The following is a 25,727-nucleotide window of genomic DNA, read 5'->3' on the forward strand; positions in this document are numbered from 1 at the left end:
GCCTCAGGGTTCTGTGGCAGCTTCCCCAGGGTTTCTGCCGCCACAGACTAGCGACCCTGTGGGGCGTGGAGTCTCTTAGGAATCCGCGGGCGTCTTCCCCCAACAGTTTCGGAACTTTATCCCATGGCTTAGAGCTCTCCTATGGGTGGGGGCTCCTAGGTCTGGACGTTCCAGAACTCCTGTCTAGACATCCGGGTTCCACCCCCGGACACGTTGGGGCAGCACCAGGATCCCCCCCGAGGTCCGCACACCCACCTCTCAGTCCAGCCCACCCGTCCGGCGCAGGCTCGGCTTAGCTCTTTCGGGACCCGACAGATGGATTAGACACGCGCAGGCGGGAGGAGCCGCGACCCGGTGTCCGAGGCCCGCTCAGCAACCGTCCCCTGAATGCTGCGGAGAGCTGCCAGTCCAGCCGCGCCAGCAGCCCGGCCGGCCCCGCCCCTCCCCGACGCGCCAGCCAATCCTCGATTGGGTGCCTCCCACTCTCGTGCCCCATTGGAAAAATTCAATTTGACGGCCACGCCCCGAGAGGAGGGCCCCGCCCCTCGCGGGCCAGGGAGGTAGGAAATTGGAGTTTTGGGGTCGTCTGCCTCGGTGGCTTTAGCGAGTCGGGTGGGCATCGGCAGGGGGACGCAGGCTCTGCGCCAAGTCGGGGAGGGCGCCCCGAGCCGAGGTAAGTTTCCTGGGGTCGTAGGAGTCTCAGAGCCTTCAGGACAGCCCCTCTCCGCCCTCCTCTTTGTTCCTGAGACCACGTCCCCTCCCTCGACTCCATCCCTTTCTCGCGTCAGTGTTTAAGCTGGGCCGCCGTCCCTAGGGTGCTTTCGGGACACCTGGTCTGAGCCACCTCAGAGCAGGGACTGAGTGACTGGCAGCACCTTGACCCTGTGTTGGAGTGCCGGGACCATCTCAGGTGGAGCAGGATCAATCACACAGCACGCCTCCCCCAGCCCACACACCTTTGAACAGACATTGCGTTCTTGTAGCATGCTTCTACCTTCCAAGCCCTGAGAGTCTGCCTTTAGGAGCGCCGGAGTCCTAAATAGGGAATATGGAGTCCAGGCTGTCATTCAGCAGAAGGGGGAAATTGAGGCCCAGAGAGAGCTGACATGTCCAAGACCAAACAAGGAATCAGCCAGGGGACCCAGGAGGTCAGACCCACAAGGGAAAGCTATTCCATCTTCAGTGCCAGAGGCCCTAAAGCCACCCTCGGGTCTCCACGGAGACCAAAGTGGGTGGAGTTGGGAGGATGGGGTCTGGAGCCCTGTCAAATAAAAACAATAACAAATCATTTATTTTGTATTTGCCATGTGCCAGGCATATAATGCCCATAACAAGCACATGAGACCATGACTATTGCCCCATTTTACGGATGAGGACAACAGCTGATAAGTAGTAAAGCTGTGATTCATACCCAGCACCTTCTGAGTCCAGACTCTGCTTTTAACCACTATAATGTGGGATTCTGGGGAGGTGGTTTCAGCCTGTTGCCCCAGAAGAGCCCCGGTTCAGGTCCTCGGTGACACCCCCAGCCCCCATCTAAGGAAAGGCCCAGTCTCCACATTGACAGTCTTTTCCATGTGTCATTTCATTTCATCCCCACACCCCTGAAAAGTGGTCTCATTTTACACATCAGAAAACCAAGGCACGGGCCAGGTGCGGTGGCTCACGCCTGTAATCCCAGCACTTTGGGATGCCAAGGCAGGTGGATCACCCGAGGTCAGGAGTTTGAGACCAGCCTGGCCAACATGGCAAAAACCCCATCTCTACTAAAAATACAAAAATTAGCCGGGCAAGTGGCATGCAGCTGTAATCCCAGCTACCTGGGAGGCTGAGGCAGTAGAATCGCTTGAACCTGGAGGCAGAAGTTGCAGTGAGCCGAGATTGTGCCACTGCACTCCAGCCTAGGAGACAGAGCAAGATTCTGTCTCAAAAAAAGAAAAAAGAAAATCAAGGCACAGAAGAAAGCGACTTGTCAAGTCTACACAGCAGGAGAGGCAAACAGCTCACTTCGGAGGACATAGTTCAAGGTCCTAGGCTTTCTCTACCTGGGCGAGATGCCACGTTATTATCCAGAACGAGGGTCAGGCGTCCTCTAAGGCCAATTCTAAATACTTCAAAATTCGCGCGTCCCTTGGGACCTCCCCTTCATGCAGGGCACACCTAGGCCACCTCTGATTTTCAGGGCCTGCCTGAATGGCAGTCACCAGCTCCAATGAACGGCCTGCTTTGTGCTAACGCCCTCCTTTCTCCCTGCCCTCCTGTAGGCTAGGAGGAATGGTACAGGTGAGTTCCTCCATGCTTGGATTTACTGTCTGGCACATGTGCTCACTAGCCCTTGGCCCTATGGAAGGGATGTATGGGTCCTGCCCCTTCAAGCCCTTAGTGCCTGGGTCCACCTCCAGACATGCCCGCCTGCCTCTTTGTCTTCCTGTCTGCAAGGGAGCGGGGGTGATCTAGAGATCAAAGGGCAGTCCGGTACAGTGCTAGGGAAGTTTACAGCTACAGCCGAGGAAAGAGTAAACATCCCGTGATGAGGGCCCCAGCATTTGCTGAGCACCTGTTGCATGTCAGACGTGGGGCTCCCATTACTCCCAGGTGACAACTGTGCAAGATAGGTACACTCTGATTCGACAGAGGAAGCTGAAGCTCAGGGAGGTGAAGGCACCTTGGGCTAGTAAAGGCATTCAGACTAAAGTGGAATTCTGCCTGATGCTGAAGCCCCTTCCCTCCACTTTGCTGCCACTAGGATGGGAGAAGCTCTGGAAGACTTCTTAGGGAAGTGGCGTATAAACTGTGTCACTCTTGTTTTTTTTTTTTTTTTTTTTTTTTTGGAGACAGGGTCTTGCTGTGTCCCACAGGCTGGAGTGCAGTCGCATGATCACAGCTCACCGTGGCCTCAAACTCCTGGCTCAAGCAATCCTCCCATCTCAGCCTCCCAAGAGGCTAGGACTACAGGCACACACCACCATGCCCAGCTAATTTTTAAAATTCACCCCACACAGAAGAGGGGGAAAGGCATGAAAGGGCATTTGTGGCAGAGGAACAGTGTGAGCAAAGACCAATAGTCTGAGAAAAGGAGGAGGATAGGCTGTGGGTGGAGCAGGAAATGTGGGTGCTTCTCTTTGTGAAGGATTCTGAATGCCAGGTGAGCAGGATGAATGTATCTTGTGGGCACCAGAGAGGCCTGGGCCTCAGCCTGCCCCCTGTAAAATGGAGTGATTAGACTGGTCTGCTTCAGGCCTTCCTAGGGCAAGGGACTGTCACAGAAAGGGTCTACTCTAGGGTCTTCCAGGTTCAACCCTGGAAAGGCAGAATGGGAAGTGGCTGAGCAGCTCAGAGGCTAGGGGTAATATTTTGCCCCAGAACCCAAGTCTGAGAATGACTATTTTACCAAGCTGTCTGCATTGCATCCCTAAGTCACCCTGGCTAACCCTCCACCCAGTCAGCGTCCTGCAGAGAAAGCCAGGCCTGGGGTCAGAAGGCAAGAAGGGTGATGGGTGTCTTACCCCTGGCTCCACCCTAGGTAAGGCTTGGCCCTCTTGGAGCCTCAACTTGCTCATATGCACAACGGAGGAGCTGTGCCTTGGGCTCTCTAAGCCTCCTCTCCCCAGGACAGCACTGCCATTCTGGAGACGGGAACAGCATTAGCAAAGGAATGGAAGTAGGATTGTGAGGACCTTGTTGGGCAACAGACAGGCAGGTGAGGCTGGAGAATGGAGTCACTAGAGGTGGATGGTTCTTGTTGGGGTTGGCTGGATCCAAGGGCTATGACCTTCCTCCTTATGTGCAGAACTGGATGCGCCCTAGGTCATGGCCAGCAGCCCTCGGAGTGGGACTGAGGACCTGTTGGGAACCAGTTTGGCAAGGCCATCATCTCCATGATGTCATCCAGCTGCTGTGTTCTCTGGGCAACAGTGCCAGGCAAACTTCCGGCCTTGCAGGAGAAGGGGCCTCAGATGCCCACTGGGCAGCAATGAATTCCAGGAGACCCAGCCTCACAAACGAAGGAGAGGAAAGGGGCTGGAACAGGAAGGAGAGAGTTCTGGATGTGCCAGCCTGGACCTCTTTAGACTTCTGGGAGTCCCTGATGCCTGGGCGCAGGGAGTGGGGGTCTAGGCTCATAGTGGGACACTATGTAATTGCTACCTGATGAGTTGGACACTGGCTCCTGATCATGCTTATACTACATGTGTGGCAATTTTGTTACCACTATGACCTTCACAGCTTGAGTCCTGTGAGGTAGGACCACCATTATACAGATAAGGAGACAGGCTCAGAACACTCGTTCTTTTGGTTTTTTTTTTTTTTTTTTTGAGACAGAGTCTCACTCTGTCACCCAGGCTGAGTGGAGTGGCACAACCATGGCTCACTACAGCCTTGACCTCCCAGGCTCACAGTGGGACTACAGACATGTGCCACCATGCCCAGCTAATTTTTTTATTTTTTATAGAGACAAGCGTCTCCCTATGTTGCCAGGGCAAGTCTCGAACTCCTAGGTTCAAGCAATCTGCCTGCCTTGACCTCCCAAAGTGCTAGGATTACAGGCGTGAGCCACTGTGACCGGCCAGAACATTTGTTCTTAATCACTATATTCTACCATCCACCATTTGGAAGCTCCGCTTGGATGAAGCCTGAGCACTGGGCCTCAGTCTGCCCATCTGTAAAATGAGGGGGTTTGACTGGCCTCCTTCAGGCCCTGCTGGGGCAAAAGACTGTAACGAGAAGGGTCTAGATTCTTCCAGGTTCAGCCCTGGACTGGCAGAGTAGGGAGTATCTGGAGCAGCTCAGGGGCCGAGGGTATTTTGGCTCCAGAGTCCAGTCCGAGAAAGAATATTTTACCAACCTGTCAGTGTGGGATCCCAGCAAACCCTTCTCTCTACTTCTGAACATAGCACCTGAATCTTGGCATCACAGAGTCCTAGATACCCACCTTATGGTTCAAATAGGTAACTGAGTCCCAGAGAGGACAAGGGACAGGCTTCAGGTAGTGCAGCAAATCAGGAGCAGAGCCATTCTGCATCCCAGATTCTCAACCTCCCAAAACTTTGTTTCCTCCTCAGGGCCTGGCACACTTAAGCATGAAATAACCAACACATATTGAGTGCCTACAGCATACCATGCACTCATGTAACCATCACCACAGCCCTATAAAGCAGATGCTAATGTTCTGTCCCTTTTATGGGCAAAGAAACTGAGGCTCAGAGAGGGCACGTCATTTGTCCAAGTTGACACTGCATGTTGGTGGTAGGGAAGGGATTTGAACCCAGGTATATAGGCCCTTCCCCCTCAGCAGATCCAGTAAGCCTCATTGGAGGCATGAAGACCTGTAGACAGCAGGGTGGATGGCTCCCTTGCCGGTTCTGAAGGCGCGCACTGTCCAATTCAGAGTTTCCACGCAGGCCTGGCCTCTCTGGGGCAGGCAGAAAAGTGCTGAGGCTGCAGAAGGGCTCTGAATCTTCCCAGAGGAGGCGGCCACGGTGGGAGGGAGTGCTCTGCACCAACCTCAGAGCCAAGTGTAGACGTGGCGGCTGGACCAGCTGCAAGCAAGGGAAGGCAGGCAGGGTGGGGCCCAAACCCAAACCCAGGCTCCAAGCCGTGTTCCCAGCCTTCCGCCAGCCAGGCCCTGCCCTGCCTGCCCTTCTCGCTCCCCATCTGGATTTGAGATGAGGACGCTGGGCCTAATAATAGCCAAATGGCAGCGGAGGCAGTGCCTGGAGCCACTGCCAGTTGGGGCCTGGGGTCCCCCATGGTCTCATGTTGGCCTCCAACAGGGTTCAGAACTTTAAAAGTACTGCACTCCAGCGTGGGCGACAGAGCAAGGCCTTGTCTCAAAAACAAAAACAAAACAAAACGAAACGAAACAAAAACGCTTTAAAATAGCAACTGCACATGAAGTTTGTAATATGTGCTGGGCACTGTGCTAAAGCTTAGCCCACAGTAACTTACTTATTCCTCACCCTACCCCCATTGGCTAAGACTATTCCTTTTTTTTTTTTTTTTTTTTTTTAAGACAGAGTCTCGCTCTGTCACCCAGGCTAGAGTGCAGTGGCTCAATCTTGGCTCACTGCAACCCCTGCCTCCCGGCTTCAAGTGATTCTCTTGCCTCAGCCTCCCAAGTAGCTGGGATTACAGGGGCCCATCACCACACCTGGCTAATTTTTGTATTTTCAGTAGAGACGGGGTTTCGACATGTTGGCCAGGCTGGTCTTGAACTCCTGAACTCAGGTGATCCACCCGCCTCGGCCTCCCAAAATGCTGGGATTATAGGCATGAGCCACCGCGCCTGGCCGGGCTAAGACTATTCTTAGCCCTTTCGATGGATGGAACACTGCCCCTTATGATAACAGGAACTTGGCAGCCTTCAATTGCTGAGCATGCACACTGTCTCTTCTTGGCATTCTGCCAAGCACTTTCTTTGTATTTTCCCATTGATTCCCCATGGCATTATGAGACAGATGCTAATTTCTTTAGACGAAGAAAAAAATGAGGCCCAGAGAGAAAAGTGACTTGCCCAAGGTCACACAGCTATAATGGACAGAGTCGAGACTCATCCTAGGACTTTCTAACTGTAGGGAGGCTAAGAACTTAGCTTCTGGAAACAGACAAACGGTATGGTGGGGACATCACTGCTCCTTAGCTATGCAGCCTTGGCAAGTCACATCACCTGCCTGAGCCTCTGTTTTCTCCTCTGTAAATTGGGGGTTTGGTTGAGATAATGCTAACACTCCCTGACAGCTATTAAGCCCACTTTGGGTGTAATAAAATAGGTAATTTACAGCACACACTTCCATGGTGCATTCCCTCAGTCAGTTCTGACAACAGCCCCCAACGTTAGGACTTCTCTCTTCCAGCAACTGTGTTTTTTTGTTGTTGTTGTTTTGTTTTCTTTTTTTCTGAGACAGTTTCACTCTTGTCGCCCAGGCTGGAGTGCAATGGCACAATCTCAGCTCACTGCAACCTCCGCTTCTTGGGTTCAAGCGATTCTCCTCCCTCAGCCTCCCGAGTAGTGAGTAGCTAGGATTACTGGCGTGCGCCACCACGCCTGGCTAAGTTTTATATTTTTAGTAGAGATGAGATTTCACCGTGTTGTCCAGGCCAGTCCTGAACTCCTGACCTCAGGTGATCCGCCTGCCTTGGCCTCCCAAAGTGCTGGGATTACATGTGTGAGCCACCACGCCTGGCCCCAGCACCTGTTTTATAGAAAGGAAATGTGAGTCTCAGAGAGGTGAAGGCACTTGCCCAAAATCAATAGCAAGTGAGTCAGGACTTAAGCCCAGGGCTGTGATTCTAGAAGCTGAGTTCTTTTTTATTTTTTAAGACAGGATCTCTGTCACCCAAGCTGGAGTGCAGTGGTGCGATCATGGCACACTACAGCCTTGATCTCTCTGGGCTCAGGTGATCCTCTCACCTCAGCCTCCCAAGTAGCTGGGACTACATGCACTCACCACCACACCTGACTAATTTTTATAGAGATGGAGTTTCCCCATGTTGTCCAGGCTGGTCTCGAACTCCTAGTTTCAAGTAATCTGTCCACCTCAGCCTCCCAAAGTGCTGGAATTACACAGGTGTGAGCCACCATGCCCAGCCAGGCACGTGACTATTTTTGGCCAACAGAATATACAGAAGTGGCATTGCCAGTTCCAAGCCTGGGTGTTAAGAGATTGGACCTTAAGAGATTCCACTCATTCTCTTGGAACTCTTGCAGCTGTTATATGAACAAGCCTGGGCTATCCTGCCTAAGAGACCACTGGAACAGGGACTAGTCATCCTAGCTGAGGCTGCCCTAGTCAGTCACCAGCTAATCCAATAGCTGACCACAGATACATGAGTAAGCCCAACTGAGACCAGAAAAATCTTTAGCTGAGCCCAGGCTAAAGTGCCAATCCATGAAATCTTGAGCTAAAAAAATGGTTGCTGTTTTAAGGCACTAAGTTTTGGGGTGGTTTGTTATGTAGCATTGTTCTGGCAATTGATAACTGATACACAGTTTTATTCAGTGTAATTAATGCTGACTGCTGTAACAAACCAAATATCTCAGTGGTTTAACCCAATCAGAGTTTATTTCTCACTCCTGCAAAGTCTGATATAGGTTGGAGCTCTCCCAGGGAGCTCTTTTCCAAGCAGTGACCTTGCCCCCTAATCCTGCCTCCACCCCAGGCTCTCCCTGGAACCTATTCCTGAATCCTCTGCATGTGGAAATGGAATCAGAAAATCAAAGGAGGCACATCCACACTTAACTGCCTTTGCGCAGGGGTTACATATAATTTAATTGGCCTTTATGTAGTCACATGACTCTACTAACTGCAGGAAAAATGAGAACATGACCTTCCTGTGTGTCCAGGAAAAGGAAACTGGTTACAGAACACAAAGCATTGCTTCTGTTACATTCCTCCTGTTGTGGGGCTGGCGTGCGTGTGTGCCTGCGTGTATGTGTGTGTCTGTGTCTGTGTCTGTATGTGTGGTGGGAGTTGGAGGGGCGTGTGTGTTAAGCAGAGAATTAACATCTATAAAGAATCAACAGTGGTGCATGCCTGTAATCCCAGTACTCTGGGAAGCTGAGGCAGGAGGATTGCTTGAGCTCAGGAGGCTGAGGCTGCACTGAACCCAGATCATGCCATTGCACTCCAGCCTGGGTGACAGAGCAAGACCCTGTCTCAAAAAAAAAAAAAAAAAAAAAAAAGAGAGAGAGAGAATAAACTTCAGCACCTACCATGTGTTAGCTTAAATAAGGGACAAGTTATAGGTAAAGAATTTGAGGCTCAGCTTAACTGGGCCTGGTGCTGCACGCCTGTAGTCCCAGCTACTTGGGAGGCTGAGGTGGGAGGATCACTTGCGCCTAGGAGGTTGAGGCTGCACTAAACAGAGATTGCCCACTGCATTCCAGCCTGGGCGACAGAGTAAGACCTTGTCTTAAAAAAAGAAAAAGAAGCTGGGCACAGTGGCTCATGCCTGTAATCCCAGCACTTTGTGGGGCTGAGGCGGGCAGATCACCAGAGGTCAGGAGTTCGAGTCTAGCCTGGCCAAGATGGTGAAACCCTGTCTGTACTAAAAATACAAAAATTTGCCAGGCGTGGTGGTGGACACCTGTAATCCCAACTACTTGGGAGGCTGAGGCAGGAAAATCGTCTGAACCCGGGAGGTGGAGGTTGCAGTGAGCTGAGATCGTGCTATTGCCCTCCAGCCTGGGCGACAAGAGGGAAACTCTGTCTCAAAAAAAATAGAAAAAGAAAAAAAGAACCTGAGGCTCAGAAAGGTTGAGGAACTTGCCCCAAATCATACAGCAAGCCAACTGAGTAGCTTGTTTGCAGTAGGGAAGGGCTCAGGAAGATCTAGAGTTGGACAGATCTAGGTGCAAATCCCAACTGTCAACTCTTTACTGTGTGACGTTTGGCAAGTTACTAAATTTCTCTAGGCCTCAGTTTCCTCATCCACAAAATGGGGAGATAATACTTCCAACCTTATAAGGTTGGGAGTGATCATTCATGGAGCTTGCATGGGATGGGGATCCTGGTACATGGGACTTACATAATGAATGTCAGCCATGTAGGCAGAAATGATGCTATCGCTGATCTTACCCTGCCAGGGTCCATGAATTTGGCCAAGGGGATTTATTATGTTTTGGACAAATCCTATCCCTTCCCTCTATCTCTTGTGGTGCAAATGGTTTTATTTACTTCATTAAGAGATGGCAATATGGCTAAGTGGCTCATGCCTATAATCCCAGCACTTTGGGGGGCTGAGGTGGGAGGATTGATCGCTTGAATCCAGGAGTTCGAGACCAGCCTGGGCAACATGGCAAAACCCCATCTCTACAAAAAATACAAAAATGAGCTGGGTGTGGTGGCATGCACCTATAGTCCCAGCCACTTGGGAGGCTGAGGTGGGAGAATCCCTTGAGCCTGGAAGGTGGAGGTTGCAGTGAGCCGAGATCATGCCACTGCACTCCAGATTGGGTATCAGAGTGAAACTCTGCCTCCAAAAAAAAAAAAAATAAAATAAATAAAAAGAGAGAGTGAAAGAGAGAGCTAGAAATATTTCTCTAGTTGAATTTTTAAAAATTAATTAAGTTTTTAATTTTTTGAGACAGGGTCTCACTCTGTGTCTCAGGCTGGAGTGCAATGGTGTGATCACAGCTCACTGCAGCCTCGACCTCCTGGGCTCAAGCAATCTTCCCACCTCAGCCGGTGCATGCTACTATGCCCAGCTAATTTTATTTATTTTATTTTTTGTAGAGATCAGGTCTCACTTTGTTGCCCAGGCTGGTCTCAAACTCCTAGGCTCAAGCAGTCCTCCTGCCTCAGCCTCCCGAAGTGCTAGGATTACAGGTGTCAGCCATGATGCCCGCTCCAGCTGAGTATTTGTTACTGAACAAACCTTTATAAGCACAAAGCCCCTGAACACCTATGGCTGCTGACAGATGTCTGAAATGCCTCCATTATTGCTTTTTTTTTTGAGACAGGGTCTAGCTCTGTTGCACAGGTAGGAGTGCAGTGGCGCAATCATGGCTCACTGAAGCCTTGAACTCCTGGGTGCAAGCAATCCTCCCGCCTCAGCCACCAAAGTAGCTGGGACTACAGGCACACACCACCATGTCTGGCTAATTTTCTTATTTTTTGTACAGATGAGATCTTGCTGTGTTGCCCAGACTGGTCTGGAACTCCTGGCCTCAGCAATACTCCTGCCTTGCCTCCCAAAGTATTGGGATTACAGGAGTGAGCCACTGTACTCAGGCTTAAATCACTGTTTTTTGTTTTTGTTTTGTTTTGTTGTTTTGAGACAGAGTTTCACTCTGTTACCCAGGCTGGAGTGCAACGGCGTGATCTCAGCTCACTGCAACCTCTGCTTCCTGGGTTCAAGCAATCCTCCTGCCTCAGCCTCCCAAGTAGCTAGGATTACAGGCTCCTGCCACCACACCTGGTTAATTTTTGTATTTTTAGTAGAGACGGGGGTTTCATGACGTTGGCCAGGCTGGTCTTGAACCCCTGACCTCAAGTGATCCGCCCACCTCGGCCTCCCAAAGTGCTGGGATTACAGGCGTGAGCCATCGTGCCTGGCTGGCTTAAATAATTTTAAAGTTTTGTTTTGAATAGGTAGTTCTGGGAGGTCAGAGGAGTTATCTCTCAGGAGATAATTATGCTCAAGTCTGGAAGATAAGAAATTGTTGAACAAAAAACGAAGTTGGTCTCGACGTGATGGTGGGGGTGTTCCAAGCAAGGGGAACAGACTGTGCAAATGTCCCAAGGCAGGAACAATCTCCAGAAACTGATGGAAGACAAACATGATTGAAGTATGAAGGGTAAGGGAGAAGTGGGATTTGGATGAGGAGAGGGGAAAAGGGGCCAGACTGAAAGGTCCCTGTGGGTCCCTTCATAATTTGCAGGGCCTGGTGCAAAATGAAAAAAAAGAGTTCCTTGTTCAAAAATTATTAAGTATTTCAAGACAGTGACAGCAGAGCACTGACCCTTCATTACATGAAGCTGGCCCTGCCCATGGACCATAGTAAGAAGAAAGGACTTTGATGTGAGGGCTGCAGGGAGCCATGGAAGGTTTTTGAGCTAGAGGTGATCTGATCTGATTTGCATAAGCTTTAGTTGCTGTCCTCACTACCCCACACCTGGATGATGTCTGTCTCTGCACAGGTGGCCTGCTTTACTTTCCTATTCAACATGTCACTCCCCTGCTCAAGAACCTGGGGTGGTTCCTACTTCCTATTAGACCCAGCCCAGATTCCCTATCCAGACACCCAGAGGCCTTTCAAAATCTTCCCTTACTGGATTTAGTTAATCTAATGTCAACAAAGGCTGTGTACTGAATCCCAGAGAGATGATGAATCAACCCAAGTTCACACAGCAATTATAGGAGAGCAAGTCAGGGCTGGAACCCAGGTTTCCTGAGGTCAGCCCACCCAGCCCTGAGCGAGGGTGCAGTCCTATGAAGTGTTTTGTATCCTCCATCCTAGCACAGAGCCATGCACACAGTGGGTGCTCAATCTGTGCCTGTGGCAGTGAGTTTGTTCCTCTTAGGGCACATATCTGCCAGGGCATGGGTGTCCCAGAATCCAGGATGCAGTTAGCATCCTTCCTGACTCCTTCTCTCCCTCGTCCCTACCTCTAGGCGATCACCAAGCCCCACCGCATCCAGGCCAGCTGGCCAGGTCCTGCCCATAGACATGTTGTTTGGCCTGTGCAGTGTTTTAAAGCTTTTCTAATTCATCGTTCTAACATTTTAAAAAATCCGGAAACTTCACATGGCAATCCGCATCTTGTGTCTCTTTGCAAAGTCTCAAGCCTGGGTCTGGGTTCCTTCAGGGCAGCAGTTCTCTCCAACCTCTGAGCTTGGGGTGGGTGGGGTGTGGAGCATTAGCTCTAGTCCCCAGCGGGGCGCCTGAATTTGGGACCTTGAAGAGAGAGCGCCCTAATTACCACCAAGGACCAATAAGGATCCTGGAAGCTGATTCAATCAGACGTATATAACCGCTCCTTCTGGAGCAGGGCGCCAGGTGGGGGCAAACCCCACCTCCAGTCTCTAACAACAGGGAGTAGGAGGGGTGTTTTGCCCTAAACCTTACAACTAGCCCCGACCTGATGTCTGACTTCTGAATCCCACAGGGCTTCATAGATGAAATGAATGCCCCTGAGAGAGGCCATGCTGCTTCCTCTCACCGGGCCTCTGCCCTTGCTTTCTTCTCCCCCGGGACTGTGCTCTTCGACCTCATCTTCACTCTGGCTGGCTCCGGATTACCACTCAGATCTTAACTCACACGTCACCTCCTTAGAAAGGTCTTCCCAGAGCACGTATCTGAAGCTCCCCAAAATTACTCTGTACTGTAATTACTCCCCATCACAGCACTGACGATCGGAAATGATTAATTTTTTTGTTGTTTGTCTCCTGCTAGACTGTGAGCTCTGAGAAGCCAGGGACTTGGGTTTGTCTCGCTCAACATGGTCCCCAGGACCTAGAAAGGATCTGGTGTCAACGAAGGGGCTCAACACACATATGTGGAACAAATGAACCACGGCATTCACAAAACACCTTTCCCTGAAGGATGCATGTGACCCCTGGGTCAGCCAGCCAGCGTGGGTGGGAGCCAGTAAGGAGGCAGCCAATTTGCAATTAGGGAGCAATTAATAACTACCTAATTGGTACAAAAGACAGCTGAGGGGCTGGGAGGAGAACAAGGGGATGAAGCTCAGAAAGGAGCCTCAGGTCTTTCTTGGAAAATACTGGGAGCGGGCAATGAGGAATCCCCGGGGTTACATTTGAAAACCTCTTCTGTTATTGGAGGAGATTTAAAATGATCAGAAGTCCCCCTAAAAGGGCTTGGTCCCTTTAAAACATTTTTTTTTTTTTTTTGAGATGGATTTTCACTCTTGTTGCCCAGGCTAAAGTGCAATGGCACGGTCTTGGCTCGCTGCAACCTCCACTTCTCAGGTTCAAGTGATTCTCCTGCCTCAGCCTCCCGAGTAGCTGGGATTACAGGCGCCCACCACCATGCCCGGCTAAATTTTGTATTTTTAGTAGAGATAGGGTTTCACCATATTGGCCTGTTGGTCTCAAACTCCTGACCTCAGGTGATCCACCCGCCTCAGCCTCCCAAAGTGCTGGGATTACAAATGTGAGCCACTGTGCCCGGCCAAAACATTTTTTAATGGTTTGTAGAGATGAGATTTCGCTATGCCCAGGCTGGTCTTGAACTCTTGGACTCAAGGGATCTGCCCACCTTGGCCTCCCAAAGTGCTGGGATTATAGGCATGAGCCACTGAGCCCAGCCAGGACTTGGTCCTTTAAGAAGCAGGTGTGGGCCGGGCGCGGTGGCTCACGCCTGTAATCCCAGCACTTCGGGAGGCTGAGGCAGGCGGATCACAAGGTCAGGAGATCGAGACCATCCTGGCTAACATGGTGAAACCCTGTCTTTACTAAAAATACAAAAAAAAATTACCCAGGCATGGTGGTGGGTGCCTGTAGTCCCAGCTACTCAGGAGGTTGAGGCAGGAGAATGGCATGAACCCAGGAGGCAGGGCTTGCAGTGAGCCAAGATCGTGCCACCGCACTCCAGCCTGGGCAACAGAGAGAGACTCGTCTCAAAAAAAAAAAAAAAAAGAAGCAGGTGTGCCGGGCGTGGTGGCTCATGCCTGTAATCCCAGCACTTTGGGAGGCCTAAGGGGGAGGATCATGAGGTCAAGAGATCAAGATCATCCTGGCCAACACGGTGAAACCCCATCTCTACTAAAAATACAAAAATTAGCTGGGTGGCACGCATCTGTAGTCCAAGCTACTCAGGAGGCTGAGGCAGGAGAATTGCTTGAACCTGGGAGGTGGAGATTGCAGCGAGCCAAGATCATGCCACTGCACTCCAGCCTGGCGATAGAGCAAGACTCCGTGTCAAAAAAAAAAAAAAAAAAAAAAAACATTTCTGGGCATGGTGGTGTGTGCCTGTAGTCCCAGCTACTCAAGAGACTGAAGTAGGAAGATTGTTTGAGCCCAGGAGTTTAAGCTTGCACTGAGTCATGATCACACTACTGCACTCCAGCCTGGGCAACAGAGACAGACTCTGTCTCTAAATACATAAGTAAATTCTGTGTTAAATTAAAATTGCAGGCCAGGTGTGGTGGCTCACACCTGTAATCCCAGCACTTTGGCAGGACGAGGTGGGTGGATTGCTTGAGCTTAGGAGTTTGAGAGCGGCCTCGGCAACATGGCAAAACTCTGTCTTTACAAAAAAATACAAAAATTAGCCAGGCATGGTGGTGTACACCTGTAGTCCCAGCTACTCAGGACACTGAGCTGGGAGGATCACTTGAGCCTAAGAGGTTGAGGCTGCAGTGAGCTGTGATTGTGCCACTGCACTCCAGCCTGGGCAACAGAGCGAGACCCTGTCTCAAAAAATAAAATAGAATAAAACAAAATAAAATAAAATTGCTGTTGGATTAATTAGGAGGTTTGCTATGGAGTAAGTCATCCTTTCATGTTTTGAAGTAACTTTAAAGTGTGTCCACTCAGTGAGACACAAGTATCCATTTGGGCTTCTTCAATATTCTATGGGGTTTGGCTGGGCATGGTGGCTCACGCCTGTAACCCCAGCACTTTGGGAGGCCAAGGAGGGCGGATCACTTGAAGCCAGGAGTTTCACACCAGCATGGTAACACGGTGAAACCTCATCTCTACTAAAAATACAAAAATTAGCCAGGCGTGATGGTGCATCACTGTAGTCCCAGCTACCTGGGAGGCTGAAGCACGAGAATTGCTTGAACCTGGGAGGTAGAGGTTGCGTGAGCCAAGATCGTGCAACTGTACTCCAGCCTGGGCAACAGAGAGAGACTCTGTCTCAAAAAAATAAAATAAAATAAAATATTCTAAGGGGTTCAATAGTTTCCTTTTTAGGGCCAAAGCATTATTATTGGAGGAAGGCAATCCCTATTTCTCCCACTTATTTCTGCCATGGGAGGAAGGTTCTCCTGCCCAACACCCACAGGCCCAGGCACCTGGAGGCAACTCTAAAAACAGCAGGAGACTACTGAAGGAAATTGTCCATCTCTACAAGGCGCTTCTTGTGTCTCCAAAATTTATTAAATGACATCACAGTAAGGCTTGACAAGTAGGATAAGGGAGTTAGACCAGGGAGGACAGACAGAAGTCTGCAGGCGTGAACACAGGCAGGAAGGAAATGGAAAATGCAAACAGGAGAGGTGAGGCCAGAGCTGAGCACTGCAGAAGGAGAATGAACAACCGTAGTTTGTATTATAGAACACTTTCACAAGTACGGTCTGCCTTTTTCCTCAGCAGTTCTTACTGGTAAGATATAATGATACCCACTTTATAGATAAAGATCCTAAAGCCCAGCAAGGTCATGGATCTACACATAACTGAGCCACACATCTTAGATCAGTGCTTTTTCTGCTTGGCACACCCCACAGGGACTGGCACATAATGGGTAAAGAGTTGACATTTACTTGAAGAAAAGTAGAAGGTATGCATTTGACAGCACTTAAAAAAAAATGTAGGCCAGGAGCGGTGGCTCACATCTGTAATCCCAGCACTTTGGGAGGCCGAGGCAGGCGAATCACCTGAGGTCAGGAGTTTGAGCCAGCCTGGCCAATATGGTGAAACCACATCTTTACTAAAAAATACAAAAATTAGCCAGGCATGGTGGTGGGCACCTGTAATCCCAGCTACTCGGAAGGCTGAGGCAGGAGAATCGCTTGAACCCAAGAGGAAGAGGTTGCGGTGAGCCGAAATGGTGCCACTGCACTCCACCCTGGGTGACAGAGCGAGACTCCATTTCGAACAAACAAACAAACAAACATACATACTGTAAATGTTAAGAAATTTACATTTTTGCATGGTCTTAGTATCTCCCCACAAGATAATTACTAATTACAAAAGGACCTTTTATAAAAGAGAAACCCAGCAGATAACCTCTTTAACCACATGATCAGTGTTAACATGCCCAGTAATAAGTCATATCAACAGAAAGTAGCCCCTGATATGATGCACTAAGAAGGGCATAACGTTACTTCTGTGATATTCTTGCCAAAAGTGCATAAGATCAATCTAATCACCAAAAAAAATCAGACATTCAAATTGAGGGATATTCTATAAAATGACTGAACAGTACGTGTCAGGGTCATATGAGAAAAAAAGCGAAAGACTGAGGAGCTGTCAGAGATTAGAGAAGACTAAGAAGACATTACAACTAAATGCAATGTTGGACCTTGGATTAGATCAAAAGGAAAACAGCTAAAATTCAAATAAGGTCTGTAGGTTACTGTACCAGTGTTAATTTCCTGGTTCTGATAATTGTACTAAGGTGAGGTAAAATGTTCCTATCAGGGAAAGCTAGGTGAAGGTGTAGGAAATGAAGAGTTTATGATAACTCTAAACTATTTTTGCAACATTTCTATAAGTCTAAAATTATTTCAAAACAAAACACCAAAATAACTATAAAATGTAATTTATATATGAATTATATCTAAATTTTGAAAACTATAGCTAGGTGTGGTGGTGCACGCCTATAGTCCCAGCTACTCTGGAGGCTGGGGTTGGAGGGCCGCTTGAGCCCAGGAGTTCAAGGCTGCAATAAGCTATGATCGCACTGCGGTCCAGTCCGGGAGGGAGAGCGAGACACCATCTGTAAAAATAAAAAACCTATAAAATCTTGACAAAGTGAGGCATTAATATTTAATTCTTTCAGATGCTATCTTCTCCACTACCAGTGCTCATCTTTCTCTTCTAATGTGAGGTGGCATTTAGAATCTCTGTATGTTCCAGATGATTCTTGGCTTCAAGGCCCAGCTCGAATGCCACCTCTTCCAAGAAGCTCTGACTGATCACCACAGCTGCACAGCTAGAAATTGTGTCTTCATCCCCTAAATGCCCATGACATTTTTTGTGCACATCTATTAGGGCATTTATCATCTCCATAGTGGACATCTATGGTATTCTCTTCCCAGCTCACCTGCCCAGTTCCGCTTCTTCCTCTTCTGACTCCAGCCATGCAGTTCTCATGGGAGCTGCCATGTTGTTACAGACCCCACAGCTGATTGGTCCAGAGATAGACATCTGACCCAGCTGGGCCAATCAGACACCTTCCCTGTTTTTGTGGCAGTTGCTTTCTTTTTTCTTTCTCACTGAAACTGAGTTAAGTTTAACCTAAAGCTTCCTCCTTACCTGTTGTATATTAACTTGGGTCTAAAGGTTTCTCCATACATTGTGAACTGTAATCTAACTAGGTATGCAAACAGACCATAAGCTACTCTTATAACAAGTGGCTAGGTCTCATCCAGTCACAGCTGCTGAGTTTCAGCCAATCACAGGCCGACCACGGTTCAAACAGTGTATGAATGCCAACCGTAACCAATCTACTGTTTCTGTACTTCACTTCTGTTTTCTGTACGTAACTTTCCTTTTTCTGTCCATAAATGTAATCCGAACCTGTGGCAGTCTCTGAGTTGCTGTGAACCTATTCTGGTTCTGCAAGGCTCCGTGAAAGGGGCCGGGCGGAGACCAGACTACACCGGTCGCGGTCAAGAGATCTTTATTGGAGGTATCGAGCAGAGAAGGAAAAGAGAGAGGGCTGCTGGTGTGCTGGGTTTTATATCCCTTGGGCCTACGTGGATTGGGCTAGGGGCGGGCCCAAGGGAAGGTGGGAGATGCTTCTTTCTGATTGGCCCTCCTTTGGCGGGTTCAGACAGTGTCCGGTCAAGGAGGTGAGAAGAACCCGGAACTGGCCCCATCTTAAGGTACGGCGCCATTTAAGGTACCCCATGTTACCTAACATTCCTCCCTTTTTTCTTAAATGGGGGAAAATGGGCGTCGTGGTTCATCTGGCTGCTTCCTGCTGAGTGGGGGCGCTGTGGGGAGGGGGCACAGGGAGAACTGTCAGGATTGTGCATGGGGTAGAGTATGAGTATGAGGCCAAGCAATAGGGCGCTATACATGAAGACTTTGTTAGACGTGAAGTCCATGAATATTCCTTGTCCTCCAGTGCTGTGAGCCAGTTGAGGGGCAGGGATGGGTTGGCAATGAGCCAGCTGTCTGAGCGAAGGGTGTTTAAGAATTGGTAGAATCGGCTTGCTGTAGCCATCTAGGGTACTAGGGGTAGAGTTTGGTCTGCCCGAAGAGAAAAGAAGATGGTAGTTAATTTAGGGTGCGAGGGCAGGCCTACCCCCGCTCCCCCCAATCCTGGGTATCTGTTGCCGGTCATTGGCCGTTTAAGAGGTCAGCAGGGTGTGAGACTGTCTCTGGAGTCTGCCATGTCTTCACAAGTCGCTAGGAGCTGGTAGTTTCTGAGGAGAAGCTGGTTAAAGGTTTGGTTAGAGATGGACTCTTTGAGGGAACGGGAAATAGTCATGGTTTGAGTTGGATATGCCCAGGCATTGCTGGGATATGTGCCTCCTGTAACTGACTGGCCCCAGACCGGGTCGGCGGGGTTGTCGATATGTATGGGTCGGGAGGAAGCGTTGTTTTTAGTGGTATAATATAGGAAGGGGGTGTGTTTGTTGATGTGGGAGCCAGACGGCGAAGTGGAACATGTGGAAGAGAGGGTCCCAGCCGTTTTCTATCATAGTGAGAATAGGGCTGGGAAGAGGGCCCGCCGGCAGAGGAAAGTGTAAAGATGTCAGAGGCGGAAAGCCAGAGAAGAGGACTTAGGAGATGCATGAGAGCGGGGCGTAAGCAGTTTGGTTCTTCGTGTGGTCCGGGTTGGTAGTCGGTTTCAACCGGTTGAGCGGCGACCGGAAGATGGGGTGGAGGGTGGTGGTATGGGGGGGGTGTTCGTCGGCCGGATCAAAGTCGGGAGTGGAAGGAGAGGTTGGTAGCTTGAGAGCAGCGATAAGGTGTTGCAGCTTGCAAGGGAGGCAGAGGTTGGGTTTGTCCCATAGAAGAAAGAAGCCATGAACGTAGGGGATCTCTGCCCATTTTCCTGTTCGCTCACAATAGTTGTAGAGATCCCGGAGAAAGTTGGGATCAAAGGACCCATAAGTGGGCCATCTGTTTTGGTTGTCTAGGGGGTAGGTGGGTCAGTTTTGAGTGCACAATTTAATGAGGCGTGTAGGTTTGAGATCAGCAGCCAAACCAGGGGCCGATAAGTTATTTAAAAGGCATTGTAAGGGAGAGTCGGCCGGCAGGGATGCAGAGGCGCCCATTATGAGAAGAGGGGGTTTATGGAAATATATGGCAAAGGGCTGGGCAGGGCGTCCCCTACCAGCCGATGACCATGCTGTTGAGTCAGACCCTTCGAGTTGGTCGTCACCGAAACGAAAGGACTGAGGGCCTCTAGGAGGCCGAGGGCCGTGGGCCACCTGGTACCAGGATTTTCAGAGCGAGAAAGGGGAAGGGGCCCAGGTCTGGCGAGTGAGGAGGAAAAGGAGGGAACCCTGCTCCCTGGAGGCCGAGTCTAAAATAGGATTTACGGCAGCCGTGTGCGCGGCCGAGGCGGGAGCCTGTCGACTGGTGTCGGACACCGGAAGGGGAGACTTACTGAGATGAAGCCGGTGTTGGGCATAGAGGTCGGCGAACAGGAAAATGAGCAAAGACCGGCCAGGGTCTGGACTGAGCCCGAAAGGGATCGGGGTCCCACCGAAGGGGGGTGGAGAGTCCCGATCCGAGTCACGGCACCAATGAAAGGGGCTGGGCGGAGACCAAACTACACTGGTCGCGGTCAAGAGAACTTTATTGGAGGTATCGAGCAGAGAAGGAAGAGAAGAGAGAGAGAGGGCTGCTGGTGTGCTAGGTTTTGTATCCCTTGGGCCTACGTGGATTGGGCTAGGGGCGGGCCCAAGGGAAGGCGGGAGATGCTTCTTTCTGATTGGCCCTCCTTTGGCGGGTTCAGACAGTATCCGGTCAAGGAGGGGAGAAGAACACGGAACTGGCCCCATCTTAAGGTACGGCGCCATTTAAGGTACCCCATGTTACCTAACACTCCAGGTTTGTGAATTGCTCTTTCTGCAGTTACACTTTGTTAAATTTAATTTGCCTAAAGTGCCCCCCCACCCCAAATTAGAGGTAGGGACTCGCTGTGTTGCCCAGACTAAACTCCTGGGCTCAAGCGATCCTCCCACCTCAGCCTCCCAAGTAGCTGGGACTACAGGCTTGTGCCACCGTACCCAGTTCAGAGTTTTTCTGGTAACATTAGCCACCATGTTCTCTGCCACATGGAGGAACTCTGTAACTAGAGTGAGAAGTCAGCTAATGCAGAGAAAGAAGCAGAGACACAGAATGAGGAGAGAGAGAGAAGAGAGAGAGAGAGAGGAGAGAAAGAGAGAGCGCACATGCAAATGGGCTGATTCCACGTGTTCTTGAAGTTTTCTGTCCTTGCCAAGAGTGGTTGTTTGGTCACTACATAACCCTCAGAATCCAAAAAATCTTCTGGTAAAACCCTCTTCCAATAAATCTTTTTTTTTTAATTAAGGTAATTAGAAGAGTTTTATGCGGCTCTCATCCCAAGTTGCAATGAGATACTCTGAGTTATTTGCATACATGTTTTCTCTCTCCTACTCACCTGAGGGTTGCCAAATGCCCATCTTAGATACAGTTCTCACTGGCCCAAGGCTAGTGAGAAAACTAGGACAACATAGTGAGTCACTTACATAGGTAATTTTTTAAATTGCCAAATTCTGGGATTAGTCCTTGTTATTGAATTTTATGAGATGACAGTAACAGCAGAAAGTAGCAATTTATTTTTCCTTTTAATATTCTTTGACAAATAACAAGATGTTGGCGATTGTGTACCCCACTTTAGGAAAAAACTTTACTGGGACATGAAATCCCAGTGAAGTGCTGGCCAGGTAATGATTCCTCTGGGCGGGGCTCCCTCTTGGCTCTCAGTAGACAGCCTTGTAAATGAGTGAGATGAGCTAATGGCTGTAGAGAGCTGTTCTGGTCTCCTGCGTCTCGTAGGAATACGATCTGATTTACAACAGTTACAGCTTACTCATTCCCCCAGTTCTTTTACAATTTTTCAAGGAGGCTTACTTTTTATTTTTATTTTTATTTTTTTACTTATTTGCAAAATACCCTATTAGTCCTGCAGGGCCCTTCCTTTCAAATTGATCTCATGTTGATTTTCTCTTTAATCCTAATCACCTGTGTAGGTGTGGGAGTTGAGGTGAAGTTTCCCATCTGGGAAGGTCAAGGGTCAGCTCATTGTGGTGGGGAAAGAGCACTGGAGTGGGAGTCAGAGAGCACTGTTGTCCACCTGTGGTGTTCTCCTCTTGCTGGTTGCAAGGCCTCAAGCAACTTGCTTCATTTCTCTGAGCCTCAGTTTCCCCGTCTGTGACATGGGGATGATATCTAGCTTACCTTTTGCACAGGGCTGTTGCAAGGGGTTGAATAAGGCTTTGGTGGCAATTTGGAACTGAAGGAGGCAGCAGGGGAGGGGACAGTTGCCCAGTGTTGTTTTATAGAAGCTGCTAGGGGCTGGATGTGGTGGCTCATGCCTGTAATCCCAGCACTTTGGGAAGCTGAGGTGGGTGGATCACTTGAGGTCAGGAGTTCCAGACCAGCCCAGTCAACATGGTGAAACCCCGTCTCTACTAAAAATACAAAAATTAGCCCGGTGTGGTTGCGTGTGCCTGTAATTCCAGCTACTCAGGAGGCTGAGGCAGAAGAATCGCTTGAACCTGGGAGGTGGAGGTTGCAGTGAGCCAAGATCGCACCACTGCACTCCAGCCTGAGCGACAGAGCAAGACTCCATCACAAAAAATAAAAATAGAAGCTGATAGGGTATATTTGAGGGAGAAAAGATTCAATAACAGAAATGGAAATGTAGGTAAGCGTGAAGAAGTTGTAAGCACTTCCTAGCTCTGTCTTTTTTTTTTTTTTTTTTTTTGAGACGGAGTTTCACTCTTGTTGCCCAGGGTAAAGTGCAATGGCGTGATCTCGGCTCACGGCAACCTCCACCTCCCGGGTTCAAGCGATTCTCCTGCCTCGGCCTCCTGAGTAGCTGGGATTACAGGCATGTGCCACCATGCCCAGCTAATTTTGTATTTTTAGTAGAGATGTGGTTTCTCCATGTTGATCAGGCTGGTCTCGAACTCCCAACCTCAGGTGATCCACCCGCCTCGGCCTCCCAAAGTGCTGGGATTACAGGTGTGAGCCACTGCGCCCGACCTCTAGCTCTGTCTCTTACTTGAATGTGATCTAACCCTGTGTGTCTCAGCTTCCTCATTTGGAAATCCAGGTCTCACAGTCAGGAAGTAACTTTTTGGATACCTTACACTGAACACTGAAGGTTGCATAAGAGTTGGTTACAGGCTGGGCGTGGTGGCTCATGCCTGTAATCCTAGCACTTTGGGAGGCCGAGGTAGGTGGCTCATCAGAAAACAGGAGTTTGAGACCAGCCTGGCCAACATGGCGAAACCCCGACTCTATTAAAAATACAAAAATTAGCCAGGTGTGGTGGCACTTGCCTGTAATCCCAGCTACTCAGGAGGCTGAGGCAGGAGAATCTCTGGAACCCGGGAGGCAGAGGCTGCAGTGAGCAAAGATTGCACCACTGCACTCCAGCTAGAGATAGAGCAAGACTCCGTCACAAACAAACAAACAAACAAAAAAACACAGACAGAGATACACTCCAGGTAGATGGGACTGCATGAGCAACGGCTTGGGTTAGAAATTATGGCAGCATGGATGAGAGACACTGTTCTCATGTATTTTGTTTCACGAGGACAATAATAATACTTGTTTATTGTGATGACAATTAAATAAGATAATGCAGGTAAGGTGCTTAGCAGAGGCTTGTACATAACGAACTCAGTAATGGTGCTTGTTTTTACCGCTATTTTTGTTGTTGTTTTTACAGATAAAGAAAACAGAGGCTCTGATAGGTGATGTGTAGGCCAGGCACACAGCTATTGGTTGTTGAGCAGGATTTGAACCCACAGCTTTTATTTATTTATTTATTTATTTACATTTTTAAATTTAATTTAATTAATTTTTTTTTTGAGATAGGGTCTCACTCATTGCCCAGGCTGCAGTGCAGTGATGCGATCTCAGCTCACTGCAACCCCTGCCTCCCAGGTTCAAGCGATTCTCCTGCCTTAGCCTCCTGAGTAGCTGGGACCACAGGCACATGATATCATGTAATTTTTATATTTTTAGTAAAGACAGGGTTTCGCCATATTGGCCAGGCTGTTCTTGAACTCCTGACCTCAAGTGATCCGCCCGCCTTGGCCTCCTAAAGTGCTGGGATTACAGGCGTGAGCCCACTGCGCCCAGCCTATTTATTTACTTTTAGAGACAGAGTCTCACTACGTTGTCTAGGGTGGAATGCAGTGGCTATTCACAGTCACAGTCCCACCACTGATCAGCACAGTTTTGACCTGCTCCATTTTCATCCTGGGCCTGTTCACCCCTCCTTAAACAACCCTGCTTACAGGAGGTCACCATATCGAAGCTGAACTTAGCACAGACACTCAATCAATATAGCACACTACAGCCTAGAACTCTTGGGCTCAAGAATCCCTAGGCTTATCCTCCTGCCTCAGCCTTCCGAGGAGCGGGAACCACAGGGACACACCACTGCTCCCGGCACCATATCTTCTCAACACTAAGAGACCAGGCTCTGAACCACTGTGTTCAAGTTACCCCATTGTGGGGCCTCTGTTCCTGCCCTAGGGGCCTCCCTGACTCAGCAACTGTGGGTGGCCTTGCTTCTGTGCCTGGACAGCAGAGGAGGTGAGAAGCCTTCCAGTTCCTTGAAAACCAAATATGGCCAGACCAGGCCTCTGAGGCCTGACCCTCAGGCTTGGCCTGCTCCTGCCTGCTAATCTGGGCTGTGGGGCGCTATTCCCTACTCAACTTCCTGGCTCTGCTCCAGGGGGCTCTGGAAGAACCTCCATCCAGATCCTCCTTCTCAGAACCTTGTTGGGAAAAATACTAAAAGAGAACGTAAAATGAGTGCCTCTCATCCATGCTACAATAATTCCTAATTCTAAGACTTTGCTCATGTAATTTGGTCCATGGAGTACCTCTCTAATCAGTGCTTAATGTGTCTTTGGTGGCCAGTGTGAGCTATCAGGAAGAGTTACTTTATAACTGTGAGACCTGCAGTAAGTCACTCATCTCATCCAACCATCCATCCATCCATCCATCTACCCATCCATTGGGCACCTACCTGTGCCAAGCACGTTACATACAGACTCTTCTTCCAGACTGGAAACTCCATGAGAACTGCAGACCAGGTATCAAAAGATAATTATTCAGGGCGGGCATGGTGGCTCACGCCTGTAATCCCAACACTTTGGGAGGCTGAGGTGGGTGGATCACTTGAGGTCAGGAGTTCGAGACCAGCCTGGCCAACATGGTAAAACCCTGCCTCTACTAATAGTACAAAAATTAGCCAGGAGTGGTGGCGTGCATCTGTAATCCCAGCCACTTGGAAGGCTGAGACAGAAGAATCACTTGAATCCAGGAGGTAGAGGTTGCAGTGAGCCAAGATCGTGCCATTGCACTCCAGTCTAGGCAACAGAGTAAGACTCTGTCTCAAAAAAAAAAAAGAAAAAAAAAAGATAATTATTCAACCAATATCCATGTGTCTCAATGTGTCTCCTCCAATTTATATATTGAAATGTAATCTGCAATGAGGTAGTATTAAGAGGTGGGACTTTTGGGGGCGATCACTTCATGAGGCTCCATCCTTATAAATGGGATTAGTGACCTTATAAAAGAAGCCTGAGGGAGTTTGTTCACCCCTTCTACCATGTAAGGACACATAGAAGACATCATCTATGAGGAACAGGCCCTCACTGACACCCAATCTACTGACACCTTGTTCTTGGACTTCTCGGCCTCCAGAACTATGAGCAACATATTTCTGTTGTTTATATATTACCGAGTCTGAGGTATTTTGTTATAACAACAGGGGCAGACTAAGACAATGAACTAATGGGCCAAGGCTTGTCCTTACTACAGTCCTGGTAAGGCTGTTATCATTATCACCCCCATGTCACAGTTGAGAAGCCCAACACTCAGAGAGAGGAAGTAAAAAGAACATACAGCCAGAGATGAGTGGAGCTGAGACTTGGCCAAGTTCTTAACCCTGCTAACAGAGGGAGGAACCTTGCTGAGGGGCAGGCCCTGGAGGAGGACACGGACCATTTCTCCTTCAGCTCTTGGCTTCCTTGGCGGGAAGTGGATTAATTCTTTCTCTCGTCTCCCTCCTAACCAAGCCTTTGAGGGTGCCCAGCTCAGAGTCTACAAAGTCCTTTTCAAGGTTTCCAGAGCCCTCC

At 49.3% G+C, this 25,727-nt stretch overlaps 1 long non-coding RNA gene across 1 annotated transcript; it reads right to left on the reverse strand.

The window, feature by feature from the left end:
* Positions 1-16,935: 16,935 nt before the first annotated feature.
* On the reverse strand, positions 16,936-17,528 carry LOC134733572 (uncharacterized). Its single transcript, XR_010117168.1, has 2 exons — positions 17,456-17,528; positions 16,936-17,128 (listed from the first exon to the last, which is right to left on the reverse strand). It is a non-coding gene; the product is annotated as an uncharacterized lncRNA (long non-coding RNA).
* Positions 17,529-25,727: the final 8,199 nt, after the last annotated feature.

This window comes from Symphalangus syndactylus, chromosome 18, assembly GCF_028878055.3.
Source record: "Symphalangus syndactylus isolate Jambi chromosome 18, NHGRI_mSymSyn1-v2.1_pri, whole genome shotgun sequence".
Taxonomy (NCBI): domain Eukaryota; kingdom Metazoa; phylum Chordata; class Mammalia; order Primates; family Hylobatidae; genus Symphalangus; species Symphalangus syndactylus.